Here is a 21103-nt window from a genome sequence, read left to right on the forward strand (position 1 = left end):
ATAGGTAGAATAATTTCCAAACTGAATTTGTGGGCGGGACTCCAGAAAGAACTGCCTCTTTATTGGCCTGGTAGCCCATGGTAGGCAGGACTTTGAGTGGAAAGAACAGCATCTACCCCCACCCCACCCCCACCCCCGAGTGTTTGGGCCCTGGGGACCCAGTGGCCTTACTGGGCGTGTCCTCAAGTTATGCTCCTTCTGGTTGGCTGAGACAGGGTAGGCGGAACCTTTGGAGGGCAGTGTTCAGGCTTCTAGCTTCTATGTTTGAATCGAGGTTCCGCTTCTGCGTGGGATTCGCATCTGCGCACAGATCCCAGACTGCTCAGTTGGTCTCAGCGGCTTGATGTTGAAGCTGCAGGTTCTTTGGGGCCACCTTACCAGCCTGCCTGAGTCAGGTCCCGTGCTGCAGACCGTGCCTTGCTTTGGTAGCTTCCTGCAAGCCTCGGCCGCAGATGTGGTGCTGTTGCGTGGAGGGTGCACTGCCCTGCAGGGCCGCAGGTGAGACCCCTGAGAGTTTGAGCCTGCGGTGAGACCAGATGGGGGCCGGGTCCATCACCTGCTCCGTGGTTCAGGGCCAGAGGCAGCACGCAAGCTGTAGTCACTTTCTCTTTCTGCTGTGGGTATCATAAGCCAAGCTCACCACAGGTGCAAGTCCCGCTGCAGGATACTACCCCCAGATGAGCTTCTGTCTGCTGTCTTGACCGCAGTCCTCCGGGATGTAAAACTGAGGCCTGAGCAGCTGGGGGACATCTCTGAGGGTGAGTGCACCACCCAGACCTTGCGCTGAAGCCTCCTGGTCTTCCCGTCCCTCCAAAGTCCTGCTTCCATGCCTCCAGTTCCTGAGTTGTCACTGAAGGGAACTACGGAATCCACTGACTTCAATGTGATCTTCTCCCGAGAGCCAGTCTCTGTTCCAACCCTAGACACTTTGCACCTCCTCCACGTGCGTTCTGCTTAATGAGTATGAGGAAAGTAGGTATCCCAAGGGCAGAAATTCTAGCACCTAAGGGTACCAGGACAAGAGGCCTGAGACTAGGGTTCTCTATGCACCCTAGATCCTGTCTAGTCCACAACAGAGATGAGGGAACATCAATAACTATGTAGTTCAGGGAGGTCTCCTCTCTGGGCACCACTGCGGTCATCTCAGATGCGAATTCTGATACTACTTCGCTATCTCAGTGGTCGCTGAAGCTGAAACGAAAGTGTCCTATAAATCAACCACCTCCCGCACCCCTACAGCCATTGCTGCTGCCTCTGATTCCACTGCTACCAGCCTGAGGTCTTCTTTCTGGATGTTGCTGTCGCAGGAAAAAACGCTGCCCTGAATGCAACTGAAGCCGACACTGCTGCTGACCCCTGGAGGTCGCCTGGTGACGCTGCCCCCACAGCTGAAGTTGCAGCTGCTGTTGACCCGCTGCCTACTGCCAACAACCACTGCCACTACCGCTGCTACCACAGCCTAAAGGGCTGCTTCGGGGAAGACTCCAGGTTTGGTTGCACGTGGCTGCACCCGTTTTGGGACACAGTACTAGCAGGTTTACCACAAGACCCTCTGTCTGGGGACTTCAGCTGGGACCTGCAGGTCCAGTGTGGGGGTTCCTGCAGGTTTGGAGGAGTCTGGGGTCTTCCTGCTAAGAGTGCTGGTGGCCCTTGTCTTGCTGATGCATCTCGGAATTGCTCCTTTGCATGAGTGTATCCCTGGTGGTCTCTCTGCAAGTAGGAATAGCATTGAGATTTTGGAACTGCAGCATGACGGATCCTGATGTATCTGAAGCCCAGATCCCTGGGATAGAGACTGGGTTTTCAAGGGCTGATCTGAATTTGGTGGTCCCAAGAGATGTCAGAGACAGGACTGAGAAACTGTTGAATACTGACAGAGACAGTTCCCTTTCCAGCAAGATTTATTTTATTTTATTCTTGATTTACTAATCTCTCTACCATATTTGGAACAGGATTTTTTTTTAATGCATCAGTGTGTGGAGGTCAATGATATATGAATGGGATTTTGCATTTTTGTTATATTCTTATGTCTTAAATTTTTTCTCTTTGTCTTCTTCCTCTCTCTTGTCTGTTTTCTTTCCAACTTTTCTCCAGCCAATAGCCAATCTCTGTCAGCTCCTCTTTCACTCTTCCTGTGAATTTTTACTTCTAGATTTTCTCTTCCTCTCTCGTGAATATTGCATACTACACTACCTCAGTTCTCTCATCTACCATTTGAAATTGTAAATCATTTTAACATATATTCTGTTTGTACTGTAGATAGTTATTGAACTCATCATTTTGGTTTAATGCAAGAAAGCAGTAGTTGCCTTAGTTTAAGGCTATACATTGTGTATACTGGGTGCGGTTGATATTGGTCTCACCAGTAAAGGCCAAGTGCTGGAAACCTTCAGGAACACTATAGGTCTACAGGGTAGAATTTATCATGCCTCAGAGCCATACTTTTAGATGGGAAAACACACTAAGAACATGAAAAAACAAGGGAATAAAGCACCTCAAACAAACCAAGATGTTTCAACAACAGAAGCTACTGATAACACAGTAGAAGAAATGCCCAAGAAGGAGTTTAGATTGTGTATAGTTAAATTGATATGTGAAGTAAAAGATAGTATAAAGAGTGAAATCAAAGAAAAAATATAGGAAGTGAAAGACCACTTCAAAAAAGAGTTAGAGATCATGAAAAAAAAAAAAAAAAACAAACAAGCAGAAATCCTCGAAATGAAGGAATCAGTAAACCAAATTATAAATTCAATAGAAAGCATCATCAACAGATTAGACTACTTGGAAGACAGAGCCTCAGACAATGAAGACAAAATATATAATCTTGAAAGTAGTGTTGAACATGAAACATCCAAGAATTATGGGATAACATGAAAAGACCAAATTTAAGAGTTATCAGAATAGATGAAAGAGCAGAGATATAAACCAAAGAAATGCACAATCTTTTCAATGATATAATAGGAGAAGATTTCCCAAGCCTAGAGAATGGAATGGAAAATCAAATACAAGAGGCTTTCGGAACCCCAAATGTTCAAAATTACAGCAGACCCACACCAAGACACATTATAATGACAATGACTAACACAGAGAAAAAGATAAAATCTTATCGGATGTGAGAGAAAAAAATCAAATTATATATTGGGGGAAACCAATTCGGATCTCAACTGATTACTCAGCCCAGACCCTCAAAGAGGTCCTGGAATAATATATTTCAAGCTCTGAAAGAAAATGGATGCCAACCAAGAATATTATATCCAGCAAAATTAAGTTTCAGATTTGAAGATGAAATTAAAATATTCCATGATAAAAAAATTAAAAGAATTCACAACTAGAAAGCCTATAATATGGAGCATTCTCTACAAAATATTCCATGAGGATGAAGTGAAAGAAAAAAAAGTGAAAACCAGCAAAGGGAGGATCTACACTAAAGGGACATTCAACCAAATGAGAAACTAAGACAAATCAAAAAGCAGAAATAAATAAAAATGACAGGGAATACAAATTATATCTCAATAATAACCTTGAATGTTAATGGCCTTAACTCATCAATCAAAAGACATAGATTGGTAGATTGGATTAAAAAGCAAGACCCAACAATATGCTGTCTCCAAGAGACTCACCTCATGGGCAAAGAAGACATCCACAGGCTGAAGGTGAAAGGATGGGGAAAAACTTATCACTCATATGGATTGCATACATAAGCAGGGGTTTCCATTCTCATCTCAGATAGACTTCAACCAAAGTTAATTAGAAGAGACAGAAAAGGACATTCCTTACTTCTTAAGTATATAGAAGCAGGACATAACAATTATAAATAAGGGAAGTATATATAAGCAAGACATAACAATTATAAATAAGGGAAGTGTATATAAGCAGGACATAACAATTATAAATAAGGGAAGTATATATAATCAGGATATAACAAATATAAACAATGGAGTATCTACGTACATCAAACAAGCCCTTCTGAATTTCAAGAGTCAAATAGACCACAATACAATAATACTGGGTGACTTTAACACACCTCTCTCACTACTGGACAGATCTTCCAAACAAAAACTAAATAAGGAAACTATAGAACTAAATAATACAATCAATAATTTAGACTTAACAGACATGTATAGAATATTTCATCCATCAATGAGCAAATATACTTCTCAGCAGCACATGGCTCCTTCTCTAAAATAGACTACATGTTATGCCACAAAGAAACTCTTGGTAAATAAAAAAAAAAAAAAAAAAAAAAAACCCAGAGATAATGCTCTGCATTCTATCAGACCACAATGGAATGAAATTAGAAATTAATGGTAAAATAAAAAATAGAAGCTACTGTAACAAATGGAGATTAAATAGTACACAATTGAATGATGAATAGATAGTAGAAGAAATCAAGGATGAAATAAAAAAATTCTTAGAGGTAAATGAGAACATTGACACCACATATCAAAATCTCTGGGACACTATGAAGGCAGTAATAAGAAGAAAGTTTATTGCATTAAGTGCAATCATTAAAAGAATAAAAAGTCAACAAATAAATGACCTAACACTATATCTCAAAGCTCTAGAAAAAGAAGAACAAATCAACACCAAAAGCAGTAGAAGACAGGAAATAATTAAAATCAGAGCTGAAATTAATGAAATTGAAAAAAAAAGAAACAATTGAAAAAAATTGACAAAAATAAAAGTTGGTTCTTTGAAAAATTAAATAAAATAGATAAACCCCTGGCCATGCTAACAAAGAGGAAAAAGAGAGAAAACTCAAATTACTAAAATACAAAAGGAAGAAGGAAATATCACAACGGACACATCTGAAATACAGAAGATAATTAGAAACTATTTTGAAAATTTATACTCTAATAAAATAGTAAATATCAAAGATATTGATAAATTTCTAGAGACATATGACCTACCCATATGACTGAGGAGGTCATACATGCTTTAAACAGATCAATTTCAAGTAATGAAATAGAAAACACCATCAAAAGCCTACCAACCAAGAAAAGCCCAGGACCAGAGGGATTCTCAGCAGAGTTCTACAAGACGTTGAAAGAAGAATTAACACCAATACTCCTCAAAGTATTCCATGAAATAGAAAAGGAGGGAACCCTTCTAAACTCATCCTATGAGGCTAGCATCACCCTGATACCAAAACCAAACAAAGACACATCAAGGAAAGAAAACTTCAGACCAATATCCCTGAAGAACATAGATGCAAAAATTCTCAATAAAATTCTGGTGAACTGCATACAAAAACAGATTAAAAAGATAGTGCACCATGATCAAGTGGGATTCATCCCAAGGATGCAGGATTGGATCAACATACGGAAATCAGTAAATGTAATTCATCATATTAATAGACTTACAAACAAGAATCATATGATCATCTCAATAGATGCAGAAAAAGCATTTGACAAAATACAGCACAACTTTATGTTCAGAACACTAGAAAAACTAGGCATAGTAGGAAAATATCTCAACTTGATTCTAAATGGAGAAAAATTGAAAGCATTCCGGCTAAAAACTGGAACAAGACAAGAATGTCCTCTTTTACCACTTCTATTCAATATCATCCTTGAAACTCTAGCCAGAGCAATTAAACAAAAGAAAGAATTTAAGGGAATACAAATAGGTAAAGAAGAACTCAAACTATCACTATTTGCTGATGACATGATTCTATATCGAGAATTTCCAAAAAATTCCACCAGAAAACTTCTATTACTAAAAAATGAATTCAGCAAAGTAGCAGGATATAAAATCAATACACATAAATCAAACATATTCCTATAAATCAGTGATAAATCCTCTGAAAGAGAAATTAGGAAAACTACTCCATTCACAATAGCCTCAAAAAAAAAAAAAAAAAAAAAAAAAACCCTGAGAATCAATCTAATAAAAGAGGTGAAAGACTTCTACAATGAAAACTACAGAACACTAAAGAAAGAAATGAAGAAAACCTCAGATGATAGAAAGATCTCCCATACTCCTGGATAGGCAAAATTAATATTGTAAAAATGGCCATAATACCAAAAATGTTATACAGATTTAATGCAATTCCTATTAAAATCCCAATGACATTCTTCATAGACATAGAAAAAGCAATTATGAAATTTATTTGGAAAAATAAGAGACCCAGAATAACTGAAGCAATCCTTAGCAAGAAAAGTGAAGCAGGAGGCATCACAACACCATACCTTAAACTGTACTACAGAGCTATAGTAACAAAAACAGCATGGTATTGTCACCAAAAGAGACTTATAGACCAATGGTACAGAATAGAGGACACAGAGACAAACCCACATAAATACAGTTATATCCTACTAGACAAGGGTGCCAAAAACATTCACTGGAGAAAAGGTAGCCTATTCAACAAATGGTGCTGGAAAAACTGGAAATCCATATATAGCAAAATAAAATTAAACCTCTCTCTCTCATCCTGCACAAAAATCAATTCAAAGCGGATCAAAGACTTAGACACTAGAACAGAGACCCTGCACCTAATAGAAGAAAAAATAGGCCCAAATCTTCACCATGTCAGCCTAGGATTTGACATCCTTAATAAGACTCCTAAAGGGCAAGAAGTAAAATCAAGAATCAATAAATGGAATGGATTCAAATTAAAAAGCTTCTTCTCGGCAGAGGAAACAATAACATGAGGAGGGAGCCTATAGATTGTGAGAAAATCTTTACCACATGCACCTCCAATAAGGCATTAATCTCTAGGATATATAAAGAACTCAAAAAACTTAACACCAAAACTTAATCAATAAATGGGCTAAAAAACTGAACAGACACTTCATAGAAGTATTACAATTGATCAACAAATATATGAAAAAGTGTTCAATATCTCTAGCAATTAGAGAAATGCAAATCAAAACTACTCTAAGATTTCATCTCACTCCTGTCAGAATGGCAATCTTAAAGAATACAGGCAACAATAAATGTTGGTGAGGACGTGGGGGAAAAGGTACACTCATACATTGCTAGTGTGACTGCAAATTGCTGTAACCGCTATAGAAAGCAATGTGAAGACTCTTCAGAAACTTGGAAATGGAACCACGGTTTGACCCAGCTATCCCACTCCTTGGTTTATACTCAAAGGACTTAAAATCAGTTACTATATAGTGATGCAGTCACATCAATGTTTATAGCAGCTCAATCCACAATAGCTAGCCTAGGTGTCCCTCAATAGATAAATGGATAAACAAAATGTGGTACATATATTCAGTGAAATATTACTCAGTTTTAAAGAAGAGTAAAATTATGGCATTTGCCAGTAAATGGTTGGGATTGGAGAATATCATGAGAAGAGTAATAAGCCAATCCCACAAAACCAAAGACTGAATGTTTTCTCTAATCAGAGGATGCTAATTCACAATAATGGGGGGGGGGAACTAGGGAAGAATAGTGTTATGTTAGATTAGGTAGAGGGAAGTGAAGGGAGGGGAGGGGATGTGGAGATAGGAAAGATAGTAGAATGAAATCGACATTATTACTGTATGTATATGTGTGACTGCATGACCAATATGATTCTGCAACAGGTACACTTGGAAAAATGAGAAATTATATCCCCTCCATGTATGATATATCAAAGTGCACAAATGCATTCTACTGTCATGTGTAACTAATTAAAACAAATTAAAAATTTTTTTTAAAAATGTAGTTCAGCACCAGTTTACAAATGGAGAGAGTGGGGGCTGTGCATTTGCAACAGAGTTAGAAATTGAACATGGGGCCTCAACCTGTGCTCCAATCCAGTTTCCCACTCCTACACCTCTTCCCTTGAAATGTAATAAAAGACAATACAGGACACTGTGTGCCTCACTTAGGTTGGAACTCACTATTTTTCTTCTGTAGTGACAGCAGGGCCTGGAGGGAGGACACTCAGGGAAGTGTACATTTTCAGAATCTCATTTCCTTTGCCTAAGGGCCAACGCTATTGGACTTGAAGCTTTGCATTGCGTTGCTCTTTCCCTCATGTCTTCCATGTTATGTGGAAGGGCAGGTCACCTGCCCAGTCTGGGGTATTTTCGAAGAGTAGGGTGCATGGGCAAGTGATCTTGGGACCTTCCAGCACAGGGGTTCATACATGATCTGGACAAGGTGTTGTGTGTCTGGCTCCCCCTGCTGCAGACCCTGAAATTCTAGAGCCTCAAGGGAGCCTGCCAAGGGCTAATGATTCTGAAGAAAGATCTGGAATGTCTCCCCTTTGATACTCAAACGTTGACACTGGATAAAGGCTCCCCACCAGCCGCACACAGGAAATGTGCTTCATCCTGGAGGTGGAGCCATCATGGCCAGGATTGCCCAGTTTCTGGGGTAATCTTTTCTACCTCTAGCTCTGGGTTGGCCATTGTGATTCTTGAGTGGGTCCTGGCCCCAGGGAACTTAGCATGTGTCTAGTGGAGATAAGGTTGGACACCAAATATCAAAAGATGTCAGGGCAACCAGAGTGCTTGGGATCCTGCTCTTTGGACCCAACCTTTCCCCTCCATTAGGGAGGCAGGTGTTACTTGGCTGAGAGCCAAGACACATAGAGTTTGGGGAGTGGAGCAAAGGTTCTTTATGGACTAATTGTAGCCAGAATTGACTTTTGCTTTACCTTTTAGACTCTATCTTCCTTTGTCAGGTAAATGACCACATGAACACCCTGAATGGTGACTTTGCTTTCTTTGCTAATTGAGCAAGCTGTGAACTAGAGGCCCATCCCTTTATTAGTACAGGCTGGGAGATGGGGAGGACTCTGGGTCAGGGGGAGCCCAGGAGGAGCCCTGATCATCTGATCCTTCCTGGAGAGAAAACAGAATGTGATAACCATGTGATTACTAGGAAGGGTGGGGTTGGTTGCTGGCCTCATATTCGAGACATGACTTTTGCTCTGGTGGCCTGTCCCAAGAACAAACCCATTGCTGTTTTTTTGGGGGGAAACAGAGATGTCTGGTTTTCATTCTTGAATCTTCAGAGGGTAAAAAAGGATTCATATGGCCCTGACAGACTTCTCTGTCTTGGGTTAAGGAGAAACATAGGATGGAATATCCTATGCTTATCATATGCCCTGGGGGGCATGCACCAATAGAGAGGAGGACTGCTGAGTAGCTCCCACCCCGTCACATGCATCAGACCTGACATGGGCTCACGGTTACCAGGATGTCCCCGAGATCTTTGTAATCCTTGATAGGAGCAGTCACATGGCCCTGGAGCATAGACTGCTGTCCATAAGAGCCTGTAGGACAGGGGATTGACTAGGTCCCTCACCTTCTGTTTCACTGGCATCCCAGACACTGTGCCTCTGTCCATTGTCAATGAACAATGCTCATCAGGGCTGCAAGCAGTGGCCAACATAGTTGATAAGTTGGGACCATGTCATGCCCTCTTCCAGGACAGAGACTTATCCTGTCTCTGAGGATTAGGTCTGCAATGTTGCAGTCTCCTGGACCAGCAGTAAGCATTTCTGAGAGGACCCTGAGCACAGAAAGAGTGCAGGAGCTCTCCTTTGCCACTGCTCCAAGCTTCTCAGGACACTCCTGTGTTTTCATTGCTGGGGCTGGGCTGAGTGTCACCTAGAGAGCAGGTGGGACAGGGGCTCTGCTGCTCCCAGGACAGTCAGACCTTGGTCGAGGATAGTTATGAAATGCTTTTGTTGCAGGTGGCATCAGAAATGGGTCTTGTGACATTGGCATGGCCTGTGGGTAAGAATTTCTTTCTGCCAGAGCTCCTTAACCAATGGTGACAATCAAATTACTTTCCCTCTGCTCATTTATCAAAGGCCATGATTTCAGGATTGCCCCCTGCTCCTTAGGCAGCTGGCTTGGTGTGGGTCCCTCTAGATGCAGAGACATGACTTTTGGAGCCAACTCTGGCTGCTCAGGAAAAGCTCACATCTGAGCACTTGCAGGTGAGGGCAGGTGGCCTCTTAGCATTCTCTTTGAAATCTGTGAGGCTGGAAACTGGGAAGCAGGTTGGAAATAAATATATAGCAATTGAACTTTCTTGCTTGGCTTTACTTGATTCTTGATGGTTCTGATAATTTGCAGCTTTGGTTCCCTAAAGCCATGAATAGTTTCCTACTATATATTACTGTTTGTTTTCCTGAGGTATCTGTGTCTTTGTTCCTACCTTGGTCCTCAGATGGAAATATCTGGATGCCTACCAGTTCCTGAGGGGCATTTTCATATCTTGGTGATTTGCCCACTGTCACCTCCATCCATACCATGGCTTCATCTTTGCTTGCAAAAAAAAGGAGCTCTGAAGTTGTTTTTGGCAGTGTCTACAAATTTGGGCACAGCTGCTGGGGCTGGTCAAGCAGGGTGAGGGAGGTTGTGGCAGCCTTAAAGGTGACCAGCCTGGGTCATTGCATGCTTCTGCTTGCCTTTTAGATCCCCTGTAGAATGTTTATTGATAGGAAGGATCACTGGTCTCAGGCCAGGTCCTGGCTGACCCTTGTTTGGCCTGACCTACGTCTTAGGTGGAGGGTAGCCAAAGACCACAAACAGAGGCAGGGCAAGGGCCATAGCCCAATGGCCCCTTGGTGTCCCTGGTGTTTCTGTCTTACTGGGGAAGCATAGGTGTAGGTAATTTGAAGCATTGAGACTTCATGAGTTTCCTAGTAGGCATCTGATTCCCCAGCAGCTTAAGCTGTGTTGCTGGGGTACCAAGGTTTGAGGCTAGGAGGATTTCCACATCACAAACCGACCATCTACTAGACTCTGTGGACCGTTTCCTGGCACTTTCTAATAGGGAATGAGCTCTGGTGCAAGACTGCCTAAATTGGGATTCAGGCTGGGTTACCATCCACTCAGGACCTCAGTGTCCCCCATCTATAAAAGGGTATCTGTAGCTCAGCTCTGTCCTGATTCATAACAGGATTAAATGGAGTCTTTAACAAGCTGAAACCAGCGGGTGTTTATCATGTGATTGATCCTTTTTGAAGTGCTCTCTTGCTTGAGTTCAGCCTAGTGCTTGGACACTGGATGGAAATCACCTGTTATCCTTTTTGAGGCCTTTGCCTCCCTTCTCCTCACAGAGGAGAGACCTCTCCACACTGGCCATCTCCCCTTCTTCTCAGCCTGTTACACCTCCCTGCCTGTACAGCTCAGGTTGGCTTTCAATGTGAGCTTTGGACTGACTTTAAATTTTTTTTGTCTTTCCTCCTCTGAGTTTGTGGGCCCTGAGGGCAGGGCCTGGGCTTACTGGATATGTTTCCTGTACTGTGGGGGATACTAGAATGCTTTCCTCAGGAGCTGCCAATTGGCTGGTTCAGCAGAAGTATAGAGAAGCCTGTCCCTGCCCCCGGGAATGCAGTACTCTGTCCTGGGGTGGAGGAGAGACAGGGCTCAGCAGTGCCCCAGCCCCAGCTCTACTTTGCTGGCCAGGTGCTTCCAAGACACTGCACTTCCTAAAGACTCCCTGGCTTTTCCCATATCTTGCCAAGTGTCCAGCCATTGCTACTGGAACCCTAGCTGGTTTGACTCACCTCAGTTTCCTTTTTCTAGGGTGGAGTCTATGTCTATGGGTTGGAAGTTGAACCCTGGAAACATTACTTCCCGTGTGAAGGGGAACCAGAAAACATTCTAGGATCCCCCACAGTATAGGAAACATGTCCAGATGGGTCTGGAGGTCCATTTTCAGAAGGCCAGAGACTGCCTGATCCCCATGCGGTAGATGCCCATCCTCAGCTCCTCCTCAGCTCTGGCAATGCCAACCCTCTTCCTCTCTCCTTTGGATGACATCTGCTCTGCAGGGACTCTGAGCATGGAATTCAATGTTGCCATAATTTCCTGTCCCTGAGGCCCCTGAGTCTTCTCTGAGTTTCCACATATAGCCCATTTTATCATACCCCCTCTGAGTGCTTTATCACGAGTAGGACAATGACAGCCCATCTCCTGAAACCATGGGATCCTAGAATGTTGATTGCGGGGAGCTTCTGATCCCTAAACATGCTGGTGAGGGACCTTGGGGCCTGTCACATGCAATCTGTGATGTGTGCTGCATAAGTCTAGCACCTTGGTCAGCAGCCAGTGCCACTGAGCTGGGGCCATCTGCAGGGCCTGTGGGCAGGGAGGCCTAGTTCCCATGGATGTATGAGGAGATTGAGGCTTGGATTGTATCTTGGAATTGACCACATATAGTATCTCCATGGGCAACCTGGAGACCTTAGTAGAAGCTGGCCATAGGGAGCCATTAGGGCCCCCCAAAAACCCCTTGAGTCTCTTCTTCAGCTGAGACAACTCACCAGGGAACACTCTCTTCTGCTCTGCCCTGCATGCAGCCTACCCTCCCACTTGGAAAGAGAGTCTGGCCAGCATAGTGACTCCCTATCTATTCCATGCCCATGCTGGAGAAAGGAGTGCCACCTCTAGAGTGCTCACTATTGACTCTGTGGCATGGACCAGCCCTCCCCACCTTTAGTCCCATGGGCCCAGTGTACAAACACGGTGTTATAGCCTGGCCTTGGCCCCCAGGCTCCCAGACCAACGCTGAACCAGTGTGCTGTTTGTGTTCTAGGATAACCTCGGAGAATGTGGTTAAGCTGTTTGGTGTTTCAAGGGAGAAGCAAGATTCCTTTGCACTGGCCTCCCAGCAGAAATGAGTGAGACCTTGAAAGAGCTAGAAGGTGAGACTGTGAGGCCAACCTGAGTGGTCTGAGGTCTGAGGTGGACTTGTCCCAAGGGTAAAGCTGTGTACCAGGGTTTTGCAAACCTCAAACCTCCCAGCTGGGGAACAGAAAGGGGGCAGTACCATTCTGAACTGGTGGCCCTTCACTGTCCCCTACTTGACTGTTGATGTTGAATATCTGAGTGCTCTAAGAAACAAAAACTACCTGCAAGCTCCCTTCTCCCCATTGAGCTTGGAATTAACCATGATGTGGACACCTGGGGTTGATAGCAAAGGAGGCTCTGGATGACCCTAGGCGAGCCTCCCCCTCCCAACAACAGGATTTCTTCAGGACCTCCAGCTGATCCCTCCAATGTCCCCCAGGACCAGACATGTCCCCGAATTTAGCATGCTGAGGTTGCAAGTCTACCACCATGGGCCAGAGTGGGGACAGGAGGAAGGGCGCTCCAGGGGAGCCTGAGCCTGGCTGTCTGCTATGGGCAGGGCAGCAAGAGAACAGAGAAAGGGTTGTTTCCGTGCTGAGATTGTGCCTGTGACCACCACCATCCATGATGACAAGGGCACTAAGAGGAGCATCACTGTGTCCCAGGATGAGGGAATCTGCCCCAACACTGCCATGGAGGGCCTGGCCAAACTGAAGCCTGCTTTCAAAGATGGCGGCTCTCCCACGGCTGGTGAGTATGAGCCAGAGCAGGTCTGGGACCAGGACTGAAACACAGCTAACACCAGTGACTGCCACCGCCTGGCTCTTCTTCTCTGTGATCCAAGAGCCAAGTGGGCCCTCGGCAGGAGCCCATGGGAGGGCAGGTTCTCCTCTGCTCTGCCCTGATGCTCCTCACCTCCAATACTTCCTCCCTAGCAAACACTAGCAATGGGGCAGGTCCTGTCCTGCTGGCCCGGAGGTCCAAGGCAGAAGAGTTAGGCCTCCCCATCCTCGGGGTCCTGAGGTCCTATGCAGTGGTTGGGGTCCCACCTGATGTCATGGGCATCGGACCTGCATATGCCATCCCTGAAGCCTTGGAGAAAGCAGGTCAGGTGGCTCCGTCAGACCCTAGACCTGGGTCCCCCTCATGCCCTGCCTGAGGTACTAGGAATGGTCCTGATGGTGCTGCAGAGTGAAGGTGGGGCTAGAACTCCATACCCAAGGTCTTCCTAACCCATAGCTGTGACCCACTCACCTGTCTGAAATAACAGACACACTAAGCAATTGTGGGCCTCTGTACGGGCAGAGGTCTGGGGATACTTGGATGCCTCCCCACCCAGGCGTTTCTGTCAGCTCAGGTCTGAACCTCGCCTGCAGGGCTGACAGTGAATGACATGGACATCTTTGAGATCAATGAGGCCATTGTAAGCTAGGTGAGTCTTAGTTTTACCATAAGCTGGGCCCTAGGTACCCAGTGGGAGCCAGTGGACAAGCCATGTAGGAGAGGGGGGAGCAGAGTGTCTAGGTGCTGTTCTGGCTCCTTCCAGGCTGTCTACTGTGTGGAGAAACTAGGAATCCCCCCTGAGAAGGTGAACCCTCTGGGAGGAGCCGTGGCCCTGGGCCACCCCCTGGGCTGCACTGGGGCACGACAGGTCATCACGCTGCTGAATGAGCTGAAGCGCCGTGGGAAGAGGTGAGGCTGTTCCCCTTGGGGTGATGTGGGGTGTTATGGGGGATTCTGAGCTGCGGCATCAAAGGGTGGGGGTTTGGGAGTTCAACATGCACTTTGAACTGGGCATATAGGGACATGATCCCTGACGTCCCTGAAGGTCAGCCTCAAAAGGGCCTCTGGCCTACTGAGGGCATCTGCCACTGTGAGTGTGTGCCTAGGTGGGCAGTCAGGGGACAGATTTCCCACAGATCTGGTCTTCTGGTTTTGCATCCTCTGTTCAGGAGGGCCTTGGTCAGGGGGTTTGTTTGTTGGGCCTCTGCCCAGAGTGCCTATGCCCAGCCAAAGTAGTTCCCTTTCCCAGGGCATATGGAGTGGTGTCCATGTGCATTGGCACGGGGATGGGAGCCACTGCTGTCTTTGAATACCCTGGGAACTGAGTCCCTGGCTCAAGGCACTACCCAGACGGCCCTGTTCTGACAGCCAGAGAGTGACTCTTGGGAAGCGAATCCACGTGGGAAATTAGGCACTGGTGGTGGTGATGGGGACAAATCAAGGCACTTCAACTAATTTGGAAACTGTGTACATCGATGACACACTACAGGAGTGAGTGAGGTATTGGGCCATACCACCAGGCCCCCTCTAGCTGGGCCAGACAAAGTCAGTGTGAGTCACCAGGCCACAAGGCCCCCATGTAAATCCTAGGGAACTGTGGCCTCATGAATGAGGGTACAATGGGCATAATAAACATGTGTCATCTCATCTTGGTGGCTGTGGATTTTTCCAAGGGTGGTTGTTTTCCTTGTTGGACTTCTGTGTGCTCCATCTGAGTAGTGAGTCTAAACTGCCATAGTCTCCACATTGGTGTGGCCTATCCTTTGTGTTAGCTCTGGGGATTTACAATGCAGGGCCTAATCCATGATTCCCCTGAGAGGGCTCCTTCATCCCAGGAGCTGCTCAGTATCCCTTAGTCCATGTTCCTGCCCAGCACACCTGCTCCTCAGCTTGTGCCATTTTGTTCACTCAGCTGGGTTTGGGGTTGGGGGTGGGATGAGCCTCAGTGCTGGTGAGGTTCCAAGAACCTTTCGTCATAAGAATCTGGCCCTGGAGCCTTAGGGTGCAGAATCCTCCACCCAGCATAACTTCGACCACCAGTGTGGACTCAAACAGCTCGTTGCTCCTGTGGGAAGGGTGGGGCTGAGATCTCTAGAGCTCTGGGCAGGGGCCCCCAGCCCTGTGACAGTGCCAGGGAGGGGGGAAGGAGCTGTACCTAGGAGTGAAGAATATTTGCAGGGTGATGAATATTGGAGTCACATTGGTAGGTCATGCCTCCAGAATCCCACTGCTTGGGGAGACCCTAAAGGCCTCAGCCTTCTGGGTGGCACTATGCTATCCTATGTCAACAGGAAGGGAAGACACACATGGGCACAGGCAGCTTCATCTGTTATACTGGTAGCCTTCCCTTGCTCCAGGTCAGCCCATTCTCTAAGGAGTCACCTTTGGTCTTACCACCACCACCGGGCAAGGCAACTGGGTGGCAGCAGCCCTAGGTGCCAGCCTTCACAGATTGGGCACATGCTTTTAGAAGTTGATTTGATCTCAACTCCACAAGAAGCAGTGAGCAAATTGGCCATCAGTATGGCCCAGTAGCTCCTCAGCTGCTGAGGTTCATCAGGTAGACTTCCCGGACTCTGCTGGTTCACAAAACAGGTTCTTAGGTCCACCTAGCTGGTGAAGAGCTACAGCTTAGGCACAGCCACAGTGACTGACGGGGCCACCACCTGGGGGACAAAGCCTTTGACTTGGCAGGAAATGGAGCACTGCTGTAGGCTCTAAGCTTGAGTCACTGGGACAGAGGGAACCTTGCTGTCTGCAAGTACCCATACCTCTAAGCAGAGCATGGGCAGCAGCATAGCTAGTAGCAGAGGGTCCACATTGTGATCAAAAGCCAGGGGCAATTATGATTATGCTTGGGAAGAGGCCAGGATGGCACCATCTGCTCCCACTGCTGTCCCTTCCAACTTCACTGCCATAGAACTCTGTGGTCTTCTCTACGTTGGTAGGTCAGTTAGTCATAAGGTTTCCTTCTCCTCTCTTTTCTCCTCCCTCCTCCTTCCTAAAGAGCCAAGGCATTTTCTCAGGTTGTTAAAAGCAGGTGATACTTTCACATTTGGAGCTGAGTTCTGCTTCCCTTCTTTGCTCCCTGTAGGCCCAGCAAAGTCTGGCTCAGACCCTGGACCAGCTCAGCCTGCTGGGACCCAGACAAGTCCAGGCTGCCTGATGAACAGCCCCGCAGCGCCACCACGTGGACATTCATTCTACACATGCTGCCCCACCCCTTGTCTGTGCCCAGAACCTTTGTGGTGCAGGGACAGCCCTGCTTGCCCTCAGGAGTCAAAAGCTAGAGGAGAGGGACAATAAGCAAACCACCATTTGCTGCCCAGAATGACCAGGGCTGGGTTCTGGCCACCTGTAGGCCGAGGGAAGACTTTGTCTTTATCCTGAGACCAGTGAGGGGCCTGTGATGGATTTGAAGCAGGGGTGTGTCCAAGTCTTCTTTGCCTTCCATAAGGTCTGGCTGCTATTGGGAGGTGGGCAGAAGGAATATGAGAGAGTTGAGGAAATCAATCAAGTGGCCAAGACCAAACAGACCTACAGGATGAGACATGAGCTCCTGGGTCCCAAAGACAAGTCTATGGAGCTAGCTCAACAGATTTCCCCAAGGCACCTATATAGATTCCTAGACCCCAGGGGTCAACAGCAAGTCAGTAAGACCCTTTATTAAGACCTTCGAGGGTTGGGGATATGCTCAGTTGGTAGAGTGCTTGCCTCACATGCACAAGGCCCTGGGTTTGATCCCTAGCACCATAAAAAATAAAAATAAAGCCTTGGAAATATTTGATAGTATCTCCTAGGCCTTTTCAACTATACCAATACAATTTCATGTAAGCTGCTGCAATGTTTTATATCCGTGTTATCCAATTCAGTGACCAATAGCTGCATGTGGCTATAAGGACTTTAAATGTGGACAATATGCCAGAGAAATTGCATTTTTAAACTTATTTAAAGTGGCCATTTGTTACTAGTGTCTATTGCCATGCTGAATGGAAACTCTGGAAGTGGGCCCCAGAAATCTGTATTTTAACAAGGTGATTCTGATAAATGCTCAAGGTTGAGAGTCACTAACTTATTTAGAGTTCAGTAACAAAAAGATAAATATAGCACCTTTATATATTTGGAAGTTTTAAAACTTTTCTAAACAATTCTAGGTTTAAGGAAAAAAACACTACAGAAATTATAAATGATAATAAAAATAAGATTGTGTATCAAAACCTGCGGATCACAGTTAAAACAATAGTAAGAGGAAATAGAGTCTTTTTGCTTTTATTAATAAAGAAGAAGGGCCAAAAATTAATGAGGTAGGGATTTCAACTTAAGAAGTTATAGTAGAATAACTAAATATGCTCATCAAATATGTCAAGAGTGGAATAATGTAGATAAGAGCAGGGGTTTGGGGGGTGCAGAGTATGTGCTTACCATGGTTCAATCCCCAGCACTGCCCCCCAACCCAAAGAGAGAGAGAGATTAGTGAAATAAAAAACAAAGATAAAAAGGCCTAAAATTGGTTATTTGAAAAGATTAATTATATGGGCAAATACAAAAACATCTGCCAATTCCAATTCTTTTTTGTTTGTTTATTTGTTTGTTTTATGAGATAGGTTCTCACTATGTTGCACAGGCTGGTCTTAAACTCTTGGGATCAAGTGCTCCTCTCACATCAGTCCTCTTTCTAGCTGGGACTATGTGTGTGTAACACTGCATCTAGCAATTTCAGTTCTTTTAAAGAAAAATAAGTGAAGGTACGAGAAAACAAGATTAGGAATGAAAAAGGGAAAGTGAGGCCAGGGGATCAAACCCAGGGCCACTAGGCTACATTTCCAGCCCCCAAGTGTTTCTCCTTATAAGAACTCTGGTCACTGGATTGGAGCCCAACCTAATCCAGTATGATCTCATCTATGAAGACTCCATTTCCAAATAAGACACAGTCATAGTACCAGGAGTAAGAACTTGAACATATCCTTTTGGGGTACATAATTCTATCCACTACATGGCAATAGTTCCTTTACTTTCACTCTTTAATGAAAATATTTGAGAATATACATTTACCTCTTAGTATGTTCTAATAGGATGTTTTCCTTTTCTTGCTTGTATCAAGGATTGAACCCATGGGTAATCTACTACTGAGCTACATCCTCAGGCCTTTTGTTTCTTTTTTCAAGTATTTTTTAATACCTTTTTTTTTTTTTTTTTTAGAGAGAGAGAGAGAGAGAGAATATTTACTTTTTAGTTTTTGGCAGACACAACATCTTTGTTTGTATGTGGTGCTGAGGATCGAACCCGGGCCGCACGCATGCCAGGCGAGTGCGCAACCCTTGAGCCACATCCCCAGCCCCTTTTTAATACCTTTATTATTTTATTATTGGTATTTGTGTGTGTGTGTGTGGTACTGAGGATGGAACCCCAGGTTAGAGCACTCTACCATGGAGACACAACCTCAGCTTCCCCCCTCCGCCCCCCCCAACCTTTTTCATTTCTTCTTTTGAGACAGGGTCTTGCTAAATTGCCCAGGTAGGCCTTGACTTTGAGATCCTCCTGTCTCAGCCTCCTGAGTAGCTGGGATTGCAGATGAATCCTATGGTGTCCAGCCGTTTTCCTGTTTTCTAAATAGCGTACTATATTTTTATTTCCTTCTCCAACCCACTCATTATTTAGGAGAGTTATTTAAAAGTTCTAAGCAGTTCAACATCCCCTCAGTGATTATCTTCTTTTTCCTTATTTTTAGTCCAAAAGTTAAAAATTCAACAATTCAGAGTGAATTTAAAATGCAAACATCCTCTAGACACTGGTTTCTAAATCTTGCTCTAACAGATAATTGTTATCTTTTTGAAACTTTCCTTCCTGTATACAGAATTACTCCCCTTAATTAGCTGCCTTAAGTGCTCAGAGGGGTGGAAGAGTTGATTCTAAGGGAAAAATGAAAACGCAACATATTCACAATATTTAATTTTCATAAACCAAATTTGCCTCTAATGTGAGTACAAACACACAAACTGCAGATATATTCACACTGGTAAAATAAGCACTTTTCTCTTCAGAGCTCTTTTAGAGTGTTTGCTTAAACATCAAAGTCCACCCAACTTTCCTCCAGATATAAATGCAAAATCAGCTTTTTAAAGATCTTAACCTCAGCTCATGAGTTACTTATTTAACTAGAGGTAGGCACACCCCCACTCTCAAACTTGAACAAACAAATCTGTGATGTTTGCCCTGCTGGGGGCTATAGTCCAAAATATTTATGTTCACTCATAACAGCTTCCCATTGATTTTAAAGATAATTTTACTGCCTTTAAGATAGAACAGACAGAAGAAACATTTAATTCCTAACATATCCCAGGATAAAGTCCTCTGTATATACATATGTTGTAAAATTGCAGATACATATAATAAATTAATGAATCTGAATTATAAGTGATTTATCTATTTCTTTTCCTAATTTCTGGTTATTTTAATTCAGTAACTTTATCTTAGAAGTAGAAGGAATAGGAAACAAAACTACTAATATATGCCCAACTTTTCACTTTAAGAACTACTTATTCATTAAAAAAATATGTAACTCTGGATGGTTTCAATATTTATGGATACTAACACAGATTTAGGGATGTGTAGGGTAAAAACATCAACTAGTCTGCTATTTTTCTATTAACAGTAAAATTAATAGTAAGGCATCTCAGGAGACTGAGGCAGGAGGATTGTTTCACCTAGGAGTTTAAGGCCAGTCTGGGCAAGGTAGGAGAAACCTGGTTGAAAATAAATAAATAAGTAAATGATAAAACAATGCATCTTTGGCCTGGGGTTGTGGCTCGGTAGTAGAGTGCTTTGCCTAGCATGCATGAGGCACTGGGTTTGATCCCTGGCACCACATAAAAATAAAAATTAAAAAACAAAATAAAGGTACTGTGTCAATTTACAACATATATGTATATATAAATATATATACAAGATTAGTAATTTAAAAGGGAAAGTGAGGCCGGGGGATCAAACCCAGGGAAAAATGAAAACTCAACATATTCACAACATTAAATTTTCATAAACCAAATTTGTCTCTAATATGAGTACAAACACACAAACTGCAGGTATATTCACTATGGTAAAATAACCACTTTTCTCTTCAGAGCTTTTTATTACATATATAAAATGCATCTTTATGAATAAAGCACACTTTCCTAAGAATTTTGCAAAGAAAACACTTTATGTAAAATCCATTGGATGTGACTGCAAAAACTTCAAAGGAAGAAGAATGTCCTAATGTTTTCATTGGAAACCAGAGGACAAGAATTGGATTTATATTTATCTCTGCTTTCTTATTTTACAATGGGTTTTGTATTGTATATACAACATAAAGCTTTTTCTGTCTCCAAAAAGCTTATATCTAGTGCTTACTCCAAGATGAATTAGTTCTCACTGATTTCTGTTCTGATGTAATTTATTCAGCTGAAAAACAACAGATTCGAAGAAAATGCAATAATTCAAAATCAAAGACTTTGCAAAGAGAAGAAAATTCAGGCTAATGTCTTTGTAGAATATGTAGCATCAAATCTTTGTGGCCTTAGGTGGGGAAAGCACTTCATAAACAAGACCGAATAACCTGGAAAACAGGGCAAAAAAAAAAGTATGGATTTTAATTGTATTCAAATTAAAGATTTCTGGGGCTGGGGATGTGGCTCAAGCGGTAGCGCGCTCACCTGGCATGCGTACGGCCCGGGTTCGATCCTTAGCACCACATACAAACAAAGATGTTGTGTCCGTCAAAAACTAAAAAAAATAAAATATTAAAAAAA

General features: G+C 43.8%; 1 pseudogene; it reads left to right on the forward strand.

Moving 5' to 3' along the window:
• The first annotated feature begins 343 nt into the window (after positions 1 to 343).
• Positions 344 to 14644, forward strand: LOC114090249 (3-ketoacyl-CoA thiolase A, peroxisomal-like; annotated as a pseudogene).
• Positions 14645 to 21103: the final 6459 nt, after the last annotated feature.

Source organism: Marmota flaviventris, chromosome 1 (assembly GCF_047511675.1).
Source record: "Marmota flaviventris isolate mMarFla1 chromosome 1, mMarFla1.hap1, whole genome shotgun sequence".
Taxonomy (NCBI): Eukaryota; Metazoa; Chordata; class Mammalia; order Rodentia; family Sciuridae; genus Marmota; species Marmota flaviventris.